This window comes from Stegodyphus dumicola, chromosome 7 (genome assembly GCF_044657685.1).
Source record: "Stegodyphus dumicola isolate Sdum_Otavi_A_Nest chromosome 7, ASM4465768v1".
NCBI classification, from domain to species: Eukaryota; Metazoa; Arthropoda; class Arachnida; order Araneae; family Eresidae; genus Stegodyphus; species Stegodyphus dumicola.
Window position 1 is genome coordinate 191344777 of NC_140774.1, and position 18295 is coordinate 191363071.

Consider the following 18295-nt stretch of genomic DNA (forward strand, 5'->3'; position numbering starts at 1 on the left):
CTGTCAAATGTTTCAGAAAAACGTCACTTTCAGAGTTTTTGTTGAATTAGTTACTGACAAATTATCATGCATGATTTAAAGCGTTCAACAATATCTTGTTCCTGCAGTGGTGTTCATGCCGATGTCCATCATATGTCTCTAGTATGCCCAAGTACATCGGCACAGAGAAGAAAATACTTATACACGTATAACAGAAGTATAAGTTTTATAACATGGTTACTACGTAAAATGGTCAGCTTTCGCTTGCTATATATATGGAAGACATTTATCAAAATGAAATTTATGAAAACGAAAACTCATTTTATACTGTTTCTTGATTACTGTGCATCTTATTTTGCACATAATTATAATTCTCGTTTTGTACTCGTATGTGCAAAATTCGCATTTCTCATTTTGTACTTCTGTTATTTGCAGTCACATGTATGTTTATATTCTTGTATCGTTCTGTTTCTCACAATTCTTCTTAGTATTGTTAATTGTATTAATAAATAAGTTGGTGAAGCCAACACATCTGTCCAGTCGGATTTATTTATTCCAAATTTATGCGGCCAGTATTAATGATGTGTATTAAAAACTTAACTTTTCTTTAGCCCCTTGGCTTTCGGTGGTACCTCTACTTTTTGAGGTGAGGATTGAATTTTCCATTTCTTTGTTGTTGTTAAATATATAGAATAGTTTTAATGGCATACGTCAGTGATTGTGAGGATGATGATGGAAAAATACATCATCCTCACAATGAACTAAATTGAAAAGAGCATTATTTCCCTCATAAAACAGGTTGTACTGGAAAAAGGAGTCGCGACTGAAAAAATGTTTAAGAAACCCTGCTATATTGCATATATATATAGAGAGAGTGTTTCAGAAATTCGGTTACCACATTCAATTTACAACCCCAGACTGGGATGTGGACCTCGCATCACTCTCGCATGGAAGATCAGATGTTCTGGAAAGTACCTGCTGTGTCCCGAACTTCCCCACCAGCTGCCGCGTAGGGTTAACAACTTCCTGATCGTTGTTAACCAGGGTTTCCTGCACCAGTGTCTTGATGTACCTCCCCCCTCCCCCCGATAAAGAAAGTAGTCAATGCATGTGAGGCCTGGCTATTTCGCTAGCCAGCGCACCGACCCATTCCTGACAGTCTAATGTTAAGGGTACGTTGCATTCAATCATGTTAATTCATCATTCATGCTAAGGATACGTTCACTAAGGAACAATGCACTGCTTAAAGGATGAGGGAAGTATAGTAACGAAAAAATTATTCCGACGCATACAGAGTGAAAGGAAATCATGCTCTGACTAAACTTTTCTCTCCAACATTTTAATACTCCTGTACACACTAAGCCATTTACATCCTGACAAGAAAATGCGAGGGGAGTAAAAGAAGGCTGGGGTCCACCAGCGGCTGAGCGGTGAAGTCGCTGAACATCGGTAGTTCGGTTCGAGGTTCAAATCCCGTGAACCAGCTGGGTGCATGGGCGTTTTCATCGTTTTCTCTATGTGTATCGCGTATACAAGCCAGTTTTCATTAGAAAGTCCTCCACGAAGGCATCGTTCCCCCTTAGGCAGATAGCCCTTGAAACTTTGCCGTAATCATAAAACCAGACCAAGCGAAAGCTGGAAAGGCTCACAAATTAAAATAACTATAAATAAAAATAAAGTAAACCCTATAGCGCAAATAAAAGTACATCAGATTAGTATTAGGTTCTTAGTATTAGATATTAGGTACGAGCGTCTCTGAGCAGACTGTTAAGAAAACTTCTGGTCAGTGGAAATGAAATCTAATTCAGCGAATTTTATAGAATTTGGGCCCACCAGCGGTCGAGCGGTAAAGACGCTGAATACTGGTAGTTTGGTCCGAGGTTTGAATCCCGCGAACGGGCTGGCTGCATGGGCGTTTTCGTGGTTTTCCCCATGTGTAACGTGTATACGAGCCAGTTTCCCTTAGAAAGTCCTCCACGAAGGCATCCCTCCCTTCAAACAGATAGCCTTCGTGTGCTGTGCATAATTGAATAATCCAATCCAATCCAATTCTTACAGAATTTGCGTTCTAGAAAACACTGGCAGGTTTCACGAATTGGCCCATAACCAACTAGTATCATTCTTGCATAAATGAAAAATTTAAAATTTTTCTGTTGTAATACCTTTTGTATGATTATTGTACTGTAATAGAACTTCATGATAATAATTATAAGTCATTTTTAGCGTTCAAAAACTTGTATGCGTAACTTGATGAAATTTATTTCAGTATACCAATAGCGCAAATAAATAAATAAATTAATTAATTAAAGAATGTTACGCACAAAAGAATTCGAATTATTCTAATGTATACATTAGGAAGTTCTCAGAGCAAACTGAAAATGGCGTGAAATATTCAAAATTTTAAAATAAGTATCTCAGACAGCATTTCTCGTATAGGGCTCAAAATTAGGTCTCTTAGTAAGAGTATCAAACCTAATCTCTGTTTTTTTTTTTTTTTTTTTTTTCGAGGAGGAAAAGACAATACCGCATTTATGTATTTATTACTTCCTACGAAATTGCGGTGTTATTTACCGTGTTTTGAATTTTTTTCAGTGTGGCTGCAATGATATAAAATAATTTTATAAAGCAAGTATATGTGTAGTAAGCCTATTAAGGTAATTTCTTTAGCAAAAAAATTTAAAAATCGGTAATTTTATCGTTTTTGCTGTACCAACTTCCGTTGATAGTCTTCGCTTCCTTTCTTATAAAAGCATTTAAAGAACATTTAAATTCAAGAACAATATTTATCCTCTCGACCAATAACTACTAAATAATTTTTTCAAATCCTTAAATTGACTAAATATCTATCATAACGACAGGTTAAAATAGAACACAAATAATCAGTTAACTAAATATAAACTACAGGGAACTAAATTTCAACAACCTCACGGTTTATTCAAGCAAACTTACTATATTACTTCATAAAAATTCAAACATATATCACATTTATGTACTTTTAAATGCATAAGTCTTGGTCATAATTAGGTTTGTTTTCTTCTTCCGTAGTCAAATTATTTTCTTCCAAAGTCAAAACCACCTCCGAAACCACCTCCATAATTATCATCTTGAGGAAGTGACGCAGCAATGGAGAGAAGAATCGCTAGGCAGATGACGACACCAACAATCTTTAAAATAGAGAAATACATAGTCATAAATTAAAAATAAATTAAATTTTGTTAAAAATGAAAAATTCTTCAGTATTTTTTCCTTCCAGTAAAACACTGAAAATTATTAGAGTGGTGAAAATAAGATGTTTTAGTAGTTTCAAAAATCTGATATGTACACCACGTGACTTCCTTGTACTGAATAATAAATTATACGCATTTTTCCTGCATTTCACATTATTTCCCCGAATATCACTGGATATATATTTCTCGTTCAATTATTTCAGGTCCTCTTACCTCGCTGCAAGCCGAAAATACATAACTCAAAATATCTTCATTAAAAATTCAAAAATATCGGAAAACGTAAAACAACAAATACAGTTAAAACATACAAAAACAAGTTTTATAAATAAAATTACAGTTTCTACGCGAAAACAAGCAATTAGACCAACAGGCGAGAACACAGATTTTTCTTTGCACAAAATTAAAAGTTTCTTTTTGATCCCACTCCGCAAATTTACAATGAAGGTGCAGAAATCGAATTCACTATTTTGCTAAGTTTCAAATGTAAACAAGTATGGCTGTTATGGTAAACAAAAATTAAGCTTAGCCGTCTTTAAACAACTTTTAAATTACTGATAATTCTACAACTAATGCATGCAGATTAACTAAAGGCATAAAAGCTTGACCGGAAGATAGGAATAACATAATTCAATCATTTTTAAAGCAAATAATGCACCATTTACCAATATATAAGAATAAAAAATCGGACCTCAGCAAACTGAGTAGCAGAGAGGGTACATAAATATATATATATATATATACTCTTGGTGCTTCTGATTGCAACCAAAATAGGAGGTGCACAACTAAATCATATATACAAAATTTAATTGTTCTGAGGGCCCACCAGCGGTCGAGTGGTAAAATCGCTGAAGACTGGTAGTTCTGTCCGAGGTTCGAATCCCGCGAACAGGCTGGCTACATGGGCGTTTTCGTGGTTTTTCCCCATGTGTAACGTGTATACGAGTCAGTTTCCCTTAGAAAGTCCTCCACGAAGGCATCCATCCCCTAGGTAGATAGCCCTAGTGTGCTTTGCCGTATTCTCCTTATACCTCACCACACTGTTGTGAGGCTACTCGTTTGTGAGGTATACGAGGTACACACATACGTACGTGCATACGTGCAGACGGCATGAAAATTTTTCTTTTGAATCCATTTTAAATCAGTTTTTTAATTCGCTTGGGGAAAAGGAGTCCTTTATCTTGTCCATACGTACAGATGTCATGCAAAAACGTTTGTAAATTATATTCGGTAGTGGTCAAAATGGATATTTTCGTTGAAATATGATACACGGAAGCATATTTCAGAAGTGCACATCTGTGTAGCCACCGAGGGAGTGGCTTCTAGGATGGACCAATGAGCATCCAGTAATATTTCTGTCATGTCACATGACCTTTTGTGTGCTTTAAGATTTAAGCAAGATGGTTGAAAATATTCTACCACGCAAATGTTTTGTACAAAATAATTAAAGAATCGTCGATTGGCCCACCAGCGGCAGAGCGGTGAAGACGCTGAACACTGGTAGTTCGGTCCGAGGTTCGAATCCCGCGAACGGGCTGGCTGCATGGGCGTTTTCGTGGTTTTCCCCGTGTGTAACGTGTATACGAGCCAGTTTTCCTTAGAAAGTCCTCCACGAAGGCATCCCTCCCTTTAGGCAGATAGCCCACGTGTGCTTTGCCATAATTAAATAATCCAATCCAATCCAATCCAATCCATCGTCGATTGCTTTTGAAATTTTTCCTTGCGAAGTTAGATCAAATATAGGAAATAATGAAGATTTCACTACCTGGGTGAAATAAATACAAACGCATGTTGGATACTTCCCAAAAATATCGATGTGAAATATCACTTAATAAATGGTAAATAAGATGAAGAAAGAAATATGTGACAAACATCCAAATGCAATCTTTACATAAAACTATGCGTATGAGAAAAATATTTACACCAATTATATATGTAAATAGAAGTCAACACTTTTTATTGTAGTCTATATGAAAAAAATGTTTTATAATAATAAACAATGCAGAATTTTATTCAAATTGAACTTTACTAATTTGCATTCGTTTACTTTTAGTGTATTAAATTTCAGGTTTAATAACTGCTCAATCTTTACTGTCTACGCAAGAAATTCTCATCAAACAAAGTAAATTTATCGTATTCAATTTATTCACATATAATTTTTAATGTTAACAATGGATATAATCAGATCATATATATTCTGAATCTTACACTTTAAAAATCAAAAGAATGCAAGCACTGAAAAAAGAAAACACTAGATTCATTGTAACACTTTCAGTCGCTCTCAGCTCAATTAAAAAAAATATACTCTTGAATTCTCTTAATCCACATAATACTATGCCGCGAACATCAATCCTAATATTAATGCGTGATAAAAATCGCGAAAGTGAAATGTCAGCGATTAATCAAACTCAGAAAACGAAGCACTACGAGATTTTCTACTGTTACGTCATAAAAACAAATGCAAAACAAAAACAAAACGTAAACAACATATGCTCACATGCACGAAGATTTAGCGTCACAAGAGCAATAGCAGCTCATTGATTCATTTTCGAAACCTCTCCCTCAGTGGCTACGATGATGTGCACTTGTGAAATATGCCGGAAATTTTCGTGATTACAATACTTATTTTATTTCGGACAAGGAAATGAAAATCAGCACTTTCTGCGCATTTTTAGTGTGATAAGCAAGCGTATTTAAATCATTTTAAAATTAATCCATCAAAATGAAATATCTGGATGTGATCATCCCATGACTTTCTTCTACGGCCTATCAAATTATACAAATTTTATGCTGCACTTCATTTAAACTTGTTTCCTGGAATTTCATTAGAGATAAGTTTCTCATTCAATCAGTCCAGTTCTCATTTCGAGGCAAGGCAAAATACATAAAAACATAAAGAATCTTCATTTAAAAATTGCAAAATGCAGAAAAGAACAGTATACCAAATACCGTTAATTTTTTTTTTTTAATTAAAATCTAAGTTTGTACGCGAAAACAGGCTGTGCGGCCAACGGGCAAAGAGACCACATTTCCGATGCACACAATTGAAAGTTATTTTTTGGCCCCTGCTGGAAAAAAAAACAAACATTGAAGTTGATGCAACAGACTATTTAATTCACTATTCTACTAAATGTTTCAAATGTAAACAAATGGCTGCCTATCGACACTTAAATTTTTAAATTCTTGATAATTCTACAACTACTGCATGTATATTAACTAAAGGGATAAAAATTTAACTGGAACATAAGAACAAAATGAAACCACTTTTAAGGTCAGAAAATACACAATTTATTAACATTTAAGAATAAACAAACCGAGCTCACCGAACCGGTTGGTTATGGTAATATATACATAATATTTATGTTTAGTTCAGCCGATTGCAACGAAAAAAGGAGGTGCACAACTACATGTCACAGCAGTCTCATATAATAAATTTCAACGTTTCTACGGCAACTCGTTTTTGAGTAACACAAGATATATGTACAACGTCACGAAGCACTTTCTTCTGAATCTATTTTACAATCCGTTTCGTGAAAAAAGATTCTTATTCTGCCCGTACGTACGCACAGATGTCATGCAAAAAGTATCACTCAAACGGATTAGTAAGCAGATATTTTTGTTGAAATATTATACCCGAAATTTTTCGCGATTACAATACTTTTTTTAACTTAGTACAAGGAAGCAATAAGGAAAGTTACTTCATTCAATAACATCAAGCAAACATTTTTAAAAATATTCCTGAGAAATGCAGAATGATAGCAAACTTATTCGTATTGATGTATTCATCACTTGAAATAATTAATAGGAATTTTGAAAAATGCTCGTAATATAAAAGAAAACACGTATAAAAACATACATAAGAATTTGTTTAAACAATTTTTCCCATAATATAGAAACATGTAATTTGCTCATGTATTGTTAGGCAAACATTTTTATTAGTCTCTTCCAACACAGTTAAGGAAATTGATACAAACGTGTACGAAAAGTAGTTGTAATTCAGTAATTGTTTCAAAACAGGCAATCTGCTTTCCAGTTTTTCAAATTAAAAATTTCATTTCGTTCCAACAAATGTAACGAAAGAAAACATTACCTTAAGATACATCCTTGCGCCGTTCTATAGTCAGACAAATAACCGCGAAAATAATATGAAAACTCTCTGTGAAAATAAGATGTCTGTGGTGGATACAAATGAAATAAGCAGGAGCAACTTCATTTACTTTTATTCCATGTATTATTTTCTTGAACAGGTGAAACAACATTGGAATAGATTTCGCTATAAAGAACATAAAAGCTTCTTTTGTTTGCTCTGCACTTTTCTGGAAACTGCTAATCCAAATATTTTCTTTTTTAAGTTGCGAAGATTTTAATTGTTTTCGTCTTCGATATTTCTGGTTTCTTATGTACCATTATTTTCATAGAATTATGTCTATACTTTTACTTATTTTTTACCTTCTCGATTTTAATTTTAAAAATCCCTTCAAAAAACTGAATATTATATTTTAGTATAAAGATGATTAAAATACAGTAAGACCCCGCTTAACGCTGTTTCGTTTAGCGCTGTTTCGGTTTAGCGCTCTTTTATTTCAACCCGGGGATTCCACGAAATCACTCGCAGCATACGGGGGTTCCCCGAAATATTATGCAGCGATAGGTTTCAAATACATATCCGAAAGAGTGTACTTGTGTTTTTTGTTTGGTGCGGTATTGTACAGACATATTTTGAAGGGGTAAATGTGGAAGATGTCGAAGAAATAATTCAAGAAGCAGCGCCTAGTCTTTCTAATGATGAGCTCAAGGAATTAACTGAACAAGAAGAAAACAAAAATGTTGACAGCAGTGATTCAGAAGAAGAGCAAAAAGAACTTTCGATGGCGTTTGTAAAAAGTAGTTTGTCTACCATAACTGAAATAATGGATCAATTCATTGAAAATGATCCGAATTTTGACAGGAGCTCAAAAGTAAGGCGTGGTGTTAGAGATGCTCTATCCGTTTATGAAGAACTTTTAAGAGAACAACGCAAAAGAAAAAGGCAAACAACATTAGATGCTTTTGTCACAAAAAGGCAGAACACTGAAAACGCGGAAGGCTAACTAAATATGACTGACTTAGAATTTTATTTTATTTTATTTTATTTTTAAGAATATTCGTTTTGTTATTTATATTTTGTTTTTATTTTTGCAAGAAATAATAATGTGGTATTAATTTGGGCTTTAAGAAATAAATGTTTGGTTTTATTTTTATTAAAAAAACATACTTTTTAAATTTAATACCTAACCAATTTCCTAGCCATCTTCCCCTAATCCCAATATTTACATGTAAAGATAGCCTCGTTTAGCGCTGTTTCGCATTACGCTGTACTTTGATGGAACGTATCCCCCGCGTTAAGCGGGGTCTTACTGTATAAAGAAACTGTTGTTGAAATGTTATATGGGAATCGAAAGTACTTATTGTAAAATGATTCATCGCACAAAGTTTTGTCGGGTCATTTAAGAGCAAAGAAGTTATAAAAATCTTGATATCATTTGCATATTTAATATAATGTATAAACTCCGCAATTTTTATGTTACCTTCGTAATATAAACGTTACACTAAATGAATATAAATATATATACCACCCATACGTAAAATATAATTCTTGCATAATAATGTAAAACATTAAGCAAATGTACTTTTCTCCTGTATCTCAGTTTCTTATTTTTTAACTCTATTATTTTGATTAAGAAATATTCCTTTAGCAAAAAAGAAGTCACTGCTATCAATAAACTATAAGGTCTCTGCAGTGGCGCCCGAACTAAAAGGTGGTGGATGATGATCCTCCACCACCAGGATTTGGCGAGTGGGTCCCCTAATCCCTATTCGCCCTTTTAAAGAGTGTGTATATAATGTATTTCTCCCGCCTTCGTAGCATGCCGTGGTGTAGTGGTCAGCCCACTCGACGCGTATTCCCGGTTCGAGTCCCGGCATTGAACATTTTTCATCTCACTTGCTTCGAAACAACCTAATGTCGTAAAAAAACAATAAAGTTCATGTCAGCTTTTAAGAGCATAAATGAGGTAGCATTCTGCAGGAGAAGAGGAGAAAGAATGATATTGTTTGTTTACATTTCCTGAAGTCACGTGATCTTTGAGGTAATCGGAATCTATCTCATTTGTAAGATTCTTAACAGTTATATAAACTACATTTTTTAAAATAATAGTATTGAATTTTTTGCTGAATATAAAGCAACAAATGAGAATTGGAGAGAATATGGTCTTTTGAAACTAAAGAACAGATAGAAATACTTTCAGTTTCTAGTAGTTTCGAAGAATAAATACAAAACGAAAAAGGAAACATAACAAGCAGGAGGTAAACATCACTTCTTAGCATTAACATCAAACACATGCTTTGTAAACTAGTGCTATGTTATCGAAAAATAAATTTGTTTTGAAGTTACTGAATCAATATAATTCCTGATAGTCAATATGTCAATATTATAGCGATTAGTTTCTGTTAAATATGGACTGCGATAAATTTATTATAAGCCTTCGATTAAATGTAAACTTATAATATGATGAAATCCTAAGTTTGCTTTAGACTATTATTTCGGAAATTGCGTCAGCAACCCACGCATGGAAAAGAGACTTAAATGAATCTTAAGCGTTACTTTTAATCGCAAAATAAAAGACTAGATTACAAGACCACTTTAAGAAATGAGCCGAAGTTTTAACCTTTGCGGCACAGTGTGTCCGGGCTGGACACACCTAAAACTTTCCTTCTGTACGCACAGAAAAATTGAATGAAAAAGGATTTGTAGGTTACTATAGGTAACTATGAACCTTCTTTATTTATAGTAGATGGCAGTTCGACACAAATCAGTCCATATATTTTAGCCATGTTTAGTTTAAGACCCTCATTTTTCAAAGAAATCTTACAGATTTTTTTTAGTGTATAAAAGGAATTGTTTGAAAAGAAATTTTTATGTTGTTTTTTTGGCTGTATGCTAATCTCCTTATTCTATATAAGTTTTAAATTTTTACCTTGAAATCTTGCTTAAAATCAAACGGCGAACCCTAGGTGTGGGCACACCGATAATCTAGGACAACTGAGAGTCTGTATTCTTTGTTTCTCCGCATCTCATCGATCAGTTCATTGACAACAATGCTCGTTTCAGCACTCTTTTCAAAGCTCTATTCAATCAGTGTGCCGCTTTGGGTACACCCACAGAATTGAAACGATAAGTGACTTCACAAAAATTTACTTGTGTACTTTGCCTACTTTTTTTTTTTTTAAACAAAAATTGCGACTTTAAAAGGTGACAAGCTGGAAAGGGTTAACACATTCTGCTGTATTTTTCAGTGTTAAATTTTAAGCTGTAGAAGAGCAGAAAATTTAGAAACTGAGTTTATAGAGGCGCTGGAAAATTTCTGCATATGAAGAGAATGGTGAGAAAACATAATTATTCGAACTGCTTTGAATTCATTTGTTTACAACAATAAAAACTATTCTTTCCTAAGATGTTTGTTATAATAGAAGGACAGAAGCACCTTTCATAGACATAATTTTCACATTATTCATCTAGGTAAGATAAGAATAGCATATGAACATTTTGTAGTTCATTAAGTAGTTATTTTTAAAGACATGGAAAATGAACAATGCCTTCGCCGGAACTCTCGAATACGCGCCGAGTGTGCTAACACCACGAAACCAGGTTGGAAGGATGGACTAAGAATTTTTTGGTCAGTTTTAATAAGAATTAGATAGGATAGATTTAAGATGAAATAGATATATATCAGAATATTTGAATATAATATTCAAATACTTTACGATATAGAATCACAAATGATCACACTAACGATGCAGATCATATGCATCCTTAGTATGCATATGATCTGCATCGTTAGTGTGATCATATACCTATGACAGGGGTGGTCAAGCTCCTTGACAGTCCGAGCCATTTTTGAAAATTTGAAATTATTCGCGAGCCGCAATTAAATACGAAATTTAAAAGGTATGCAAAAAAGGTATTAAAATTTTTTTACCGAAATTATATTTATTGAAAACATATAAGTAAAAGTAAAAAATATGTGTATTGAATTTAAATATTTAAGTATTAAAAATTAAACACATTTATTTTACTTTTTTTGGTAATTCTTTAAAATTTGGTGAAAAATTGGTGTCAAAACTTCTCAGTAATTCTTTGAGATGCTGGTTTGTTAATACTGATCGATGTTTGGATTTCACGAATTTTAAAGTGGAATAAAATGATTTACATAAGTAACTTGTTCCGAATATTGAAATAATTTGACAAGCAGCCTTTTTTAATTCAGGATAATTCGAATTCTGGTACAAATTTTCAAAATTCAGTAATCGCCGTCGATTTATATTTTAATTGTAGAGTTTGATCTTCTTGTATCTCTATTAATTCTAGTTCTCCAGATGCGTTTTGGGTCATAATTTTATTGGAAATGGAAACCTCACCTAGAATTATGTCAATTTCAAGTGGATTCAGAAAAAAACCAAGATACGACGGACGGAAATGAAATTTGTTATAACGTTGCGCTTAGTCTTTCGTATTTGTTGTCTGTAATTTAAAAGACATTCTGAAACACGTACGGAAGGATAATAATTTTTTTAAAATATAATAACACAGAAATGAAAATGGAACTGGGGTACATTTATCGAAAGCCATAAATAATCCTTCAAAAAGGCGCATGTGGCTCGCGAGCCGCAGGTTGGCCACCCCTGGCATATGACATTTTCTTTTTCGTAATCGATATGTTTGTTCGATTATCTGTACGCTGCATTTATAGGTCCATTTAATAAAAATGAGATATATGACTAAAACTGACAACAGAAAGCTATTTCATACAGTTTATGTTAACTAATATTACACACACAGACCTTATTATATTGCTTTTACGTTTATTTCTATCCAAATGAAAATTATTTAATACATTTAAGCGCAAAGTTCTTGAGTTCACCAGCGAGACACAGCAGTTGGAAGCAATGGTACCCAGTTATCAGTTACTTCCTGACACTGATTTTAATTGATGAAATGGTTAAGCTTTACTAGCCGTATCTGCTTCATGAAAATGTTGAAGATTGAATCAAAGCTTATAAGGTATTTCTCCAATTTCCGTAGCGGGCCTTCGTGGTGTAGTGGTTCTGCACACTGAGCCGGTATTTCAGATGTCCGTGGTTCGATTCCCGGCGAAGGCGGCTGCATATTTTTTACCTTTTCTGCTTCCAATTAACCTAACGACTCTACAAGTGGCGCCCGAACTAAAAGGGTTGTGGATGATGATTCTCCGCACCCAGGATTTGGCGACTAGGTTTCCTAAAACCCTAGTCTCCCTTTAAAAAGAGGAGTATATAAGGTATTTCTCCCACTTCCCTAGCGTGCCTTCGTGGTGTAGTGGTTCTGCACACTGAGCCGGTATTTCAGAGGTCCGTGGTTCGATTCCCGGCGAAGGCGACTGCGTATTTTTCACCTTTTCTGCTTCCAATTTACCTAATGACTCTACAAGCTAACTTATGCTCGTTTTGCTTTGTATTTACTATTTTCATTTTACTCGATCATTGGTTCTGAATTTCTCTCAGGCTGTAGAGATTTAATGTTGAACAAAACTGCAGAGATTTAATGTTGAATATAAAATACCCTATACATTCCTCCTTTTAAAGGGTGACTGGACCTCATCGCCAAATCCTCGTTATGACAAATTATTGTCCCCCATCTTTTAGTTCGGGCGCCACTTGTAGAGTCATTAGTTTTTTTTAATGAGGTGACCTGAAAATGTGCAGTGGCCCAGCCGGGACTCGAACCCGGGACCTCTTGAATACGCGTCGAGTATGTTTCCATTTACATCAAGAAGCCATGAGGAAAAAAGGGAAAAACTACCTTATAACTATAGGATCTTATACTATAGTGAGATGAATTTTTTAACCCGTCAGCACATGCGCTGGGGTAAAATCCACCCCAAGTGTTGCCATACTGTTAATGAGTTATATAGAACGAAGTCTGTTTCAAGAAAATGCCGCCGCTGGCCTCGAACGGTATTTTTCGGACTAATGAACATATGCTTTTATTATTCATCGATCAAATAACGACCAAGTGAATGTGAACCGAAGAGCTTTTCTCAAAGATTTAGCATTATAGCTTATAAAAGAATATGTTCTAAAAAGGGTTGCAATTCTATCTCTCTCGAAAGAACTCAAAACTGGAATAAAAAGGTTGGCAGGAATAGGAGATGCAGTAGGCCTTCACCTTAAGAAACTGTTTGTAAAAATATGTTGTCACACTATGTGAGGATTGTTCAAAATGAGATTATTTGAATAATTAAACTCAGGTAAGAGGGGGGCGGAAAACCCATGTGTTATTTATGTTTCTTAATATTCGTGTTTAGAATCTATTCTTTGATATGAATAATTGTATGACATTATATTGAATTTTAAGGAAGAATGCTAGTAAGAATGCAGTCTTTTCATATTCCTCTAGTGCTTTATTAAACCACTCTTTATAATAAACACTTAATGTTTAAAAATATGTACGTATGAAAATGGATTTTTCTAATATAACATATCATATATGTATCTTATATAAGTTAGTAATTTTGCATAAATTTCGATTTTTATGACTTTTATAGGTAACCAGTATGGAAATGTTTTTATAACTTAAAGTAAGATTATCTCGAATTAAAACTGGGAAAAAGGTTTAACAGAATTCACAAAGCTATTAGTCATTTATATATTCATTTAAAACTAAGAAAATGCATTTGTTTATACGTTGGGGCGTGAACTCCGAGAAACAAACACTGGGGTAAAATTTGCCCCGCGCGTGTACTAACGTAGCGCAGTGATGCGCGTGTGCTGAAGAGAGAAATTTAATTATTTACAAATTTCCAAGATTTTGAGAAAAAAAAATATCCATAAATTAACTTCAGTTATTTATGTATATTTAATATGCAGTCATTTTCGATAACCCATGTGGAGCATAATTTATAGCAACCAATTCGTTCAATTAAATGTAGGGAAGAAGAAAAAGAAAAAACGAATATTAGGATACATTTACATTATTAAAGTACTTCGGTACATATCCCTGTAAAAATAACAATCTTCTTTAACTGTATTTGCTTTTCGATGCACCATTTACGAGCAGTTATATAACGGTATTGTTTGATGTGTAAATAAGTATTACGGCTGGTGTAGAGTTAGCGAAACGAAAGAGACCCTGAAAGAAGTAAAAAGCAAATGTTGTTGTCACTGTGTTTTTTTACGTTTCTGTTGGAAAACGTTTTCCGTTTCAATTGTAAATCTTTTTCGTTTTCATTGCACCTTTTAAGTAAACTAATATTATGGAATAAAGAAATATCTGATGATGAAACACCTACTGAATTACTTGAAATACATTACTTCGTCTAAAAATGTCTTTTGTAAAAATGTTGCGTATGGTTGTATAAAAGTGTGTGACACAGTTGTATTTTTATTTTCTCTATCTTTTCGATTCAAGAGATTTTAATTAGTTAAAAGTATATTTATTACATAAGCTTAATTGGTGTAAATCAGTGATCACGAATCCTAATTGCAAGCTAATCGGTACACAACCTGGAGTTAGATGACGGGGAAGAAATTTTTATAACTAAATGAGAGCTATTATGTACATATACGGGATGGCCCAAAAGTAAGTTAAGATTAGAAAATTCAATAATTTACGGAATAATGTAGGTAGAGAGGTAAAAAGTGACACACATGCTTGAAATCACATAAGGTTTTATTGCAAGCAAAAAAAATCTGATGCGCACACCAGATAACTTCCTTGTATAGAATATTAAATTATAGGTATCTTTTCTTGTACTAAAGGCACAAAAACCTTAACCGGAAGATAAGAACAACTTAATTTAATCATTTTTAAAGCAAAAAAATGCACAATTTACAAACATATAAGAGTAAAGAAACTGAGATTACTGAGCCGGGTAACAGAGTGGATATATATATAAATATATTTATATACGTTTGGTGCGGCCGATTGCAACCAAAATACGAGATGCACATCTGCATGTTATAGCAGTCCTATATACAAAATTTCAACGTTCTGAGGCTACTCGTTTTTGAATTATGCGAGACTTACGTACAGACGCCACGAAAATTCAATTCAATTTTAAATAAAGCAAAGATTCATATTTTCCTATTTTTAAACTATAAAAAATAAATTTTGTATAAAGTTGTTATGCGTATATAATTTTGTGTAAGTTTACATACATTTCTTCCGTCCCTGTGCTTATATTTAGGAAAATTTTGTACTCATTATAAAAATAAAGCACATAAAAATTTGATTTCCGACCGGCCAATTTTTTTAATTATTACGTGCTCCACCCTTAGGCACTAAATGGTAAGGGAAGGATACCCCGTGAAGGTCTTTTTAAGGGAAACTGGCTCGTATCCTCGTTACACTTGGAAAAAACCATGAAAACACCCATGCAGCTAGTCCGTTCACAGGGACTCGAACCCTGGACCGAAATACCGGTATTGATTGGCTTTTGCCCGCTGGTGGGTCATACGAAAAAAATTGATTGATATATTTCATTTCAAAATTTGTGATGCTTGACGTTAAATTTGGAATGAGGGTTCGTTTGCTAAATACTATAAGTTAGTATAATTCGAGGTTTCTTTTTTTTTCCTTTTAAATGACATTCGATTTCATTCTTTTATGATTTACTAGTCTTTTTGTTAATAATTTTGCTACATTTGGTATGCCGATAGAGTTTTTGCACAAGTATAAGTTTTAAAATCTAAAAATATGTCATTAATATTCTCACGAAGGTTTATTATTTCAGAAATCCGGTAATAGTAAAACTTTCATTAATACAAAATATTTTTTGTTTTTATCTAATGCAAATAATATCATTAATTGATTGCGTACGAATACTAAAGCCTGCCATTGTTGTCTGGAACCCGTATTCTATAAGATTATGTGAATAAGACTTCCTTTTTCATAATATTCTACATATAAATTATCCTCCTGTAATCTCTTAACATCAGAAACCTTTTTTAAAACGATATTGTATTTTTATTTACATACAAATGCAAACATATCTCTGTTCGTAAGGCATCTCAATATAATTGTAGATTTCTATATGTTTTTATATATGAATAAAAATATATATAGAAATCGAGATGTTTGATATATAAGTTCTGTATATTTGTATATCAATATCTCGATTAAATTTTGTCGTACAGGTGTCAAAATTTTAGGTTTTACTTTTTGCAACGATTACAAAATTTATTTTAATATTTTCTAAGCAGCAGTCACGCAAAGTCGAGATATTCCGACATGGTGGTATTTGTGATCTGAGCTACCAGTCCATGGCATCCCAAATGGGCTCTATCTAGTTAAGATATGGTGAGTTAAGTGGCCAAGAGATTAATTGGAATTCATTCTCATGCTCTTCGAACCACTCCACACAATTCGAGCTTTGTGACATGGGGCGTTGTCCTGTTGAAAGATTCCATTTCCATTTGAGAAGACAGACGCCGTGTAAGGGTGCAACTGATACACATTTATGTTCAGATAGTCCGCAGCTTTCATGTCTGTTCTGCTACGACTAAGGTTCCCAGAGCCGCTCATAAGAACGTGCCCCAATACGTAATACTGCTACCAACCATTCTGTGTATGACCTTGCTGTAAGAGGAGAGCAACTGTTCACCTAGAAGCAACTTACCATGACACGACCTTCTACATGAGGAATGAGACATTGTGATTCACCCGACCATGCAACTCTCTTTTACTTATCCATGGTCCAGTCTGGATGTTCCCGGTCCCACTGTAGGCGTAGTTGGCAATGACACTTGGTTAACAGAGGCACATGAGTGGGACGTCTACTGCACACTCCCATATCCAACAGTGTCCGTTGAACTGTGTGTTGCGAAATACTTGCACTTGGACCTGCATTGTAATGGCCTGTTATCTGAGCCACTGTTTGGCTCCGATTTTGCTGTACCAAGTAGGACAGTCTCCGAAGCACTTTTTCTTTGATGACGCGTGGACGTCCAACACTTTGGCGTCTACTGCTGATTTCACTGTCATTTATCCACTTTGCACAAGTACTAACAACGGCATGTCTTAAACAACCTACCAGTCGCGTAGTTTCGGAGATACTCGTTCTGAGTCACCGGGCCATTAAATGTGCCCTGTATCAAATTTGCTTGTATCAGCAGCCTTTCCCATCACTTGCAAAAGTAAGTGCAAGAATGATTCCTTATTTTTTCTAGTAGCAGTTAAATACCATTCGTACTTAATCACGTACCCTTCACGTCATCCGGATAAGTTAATTGAAAAATGTGGGAATACTCATTATGTTTTGGCTCCTCGGTGAAATTTTAGTTATTTGTTTTTTGGCTTCTTTTCCAAGAGTTCTTTCAGCACGGTGGCTAACGTTCCTTGGACGACCATTTCGAGACACATTGAGCACATTTGCCCTTGACTTGAAATTTTTAATTATTAGATCTGTACAGTTTCAGGACTTTTTCTAATCATTTTAGTTATTTCCCCCAGAGATTTCTTAACATGCCTTAATTTTAGAGTAACATTTCTCATATCTAAAATTTCTTTTTAGGATTCATTTTAAGGGAATCAAGATTCTGAATATCTGGCTTGGCTGATGTATTTTTATAAATCTAAAAGGGAGTAAAATGACCTTATATGTAATTTTAGTTAAGAACCATATTCTCTGACTTTCTGGTTTCAACAAATCTGCATACATATTTCGTATTTGCCTCATTTAAGCTGTTAATTTGGAGGAAATATTTTCCATAATATACAAAAAAAGTTTTTTTTTTTTTTAAGTTTAATTTGGTTTAACCGTAGTGATTATCACTAGAAGTTGCCAAGGTGAAATAGCGAAAAATATTTATAGCTTATTAGATGAATATACCAATAAAATCGCTGACCACTGGTAGTTCGGTTCGGAGTTCGAATCCCAGCGAACGGGGTAGTTGCATGGGCGTTTTCGTGGTTTCCCTATGTTTAACGTCTATATACAGTAGTTTCCCTTAGAACGTCGTCCACGAAGCTCTCCTTGACTTTAGGCAGATAGCCCTCGAGTGTTTTGCCATATTAA

The 18295-nt window shown here is 34.1% G+C and overlaps 2 long non-coding RNA genes across 9 annotated transcripts in view; one reads left to right on the forward strand and one right to left on the reverse strand.

Moving 5' to 3' along the window:
- Positions 1 to 2888: 2888 nt before the first annotated feature.
- On the reverse strand, positions 2889 to 7525 carry LOC118201947 (uncharacterized). Its single transcript, XR_004760332.2, has 2 exons — positions 7294 to 7525; positions 2889 to 3143 (listed from the first exon to the last, which is right to left on the reverse strand). It is a non-coding gene; the product is annotated as an uncharacterized LOC118201947 (long non-coding RNA).
- Positions 7526 to 9860: 2335 nt separating this feature from the next.
- Positions 9861 to 18295, forward strand: part of LOC146996594 (uncharacterized) — a 269877-nt gene continuing 261442 nt past the window's right edge. For all 8 annotated transcript variants that reach the window (XR_015042288.1, XR_015042290.1, XR_015042289.1 and 5 more), the window contains exon 1: positions 9861 to 10006. This is a non-coding gene — a long non-coding RNA (uncharacterized LOC146996594). The remainder of the gene's footprint in view (positions 10007 to 18295) is intronic.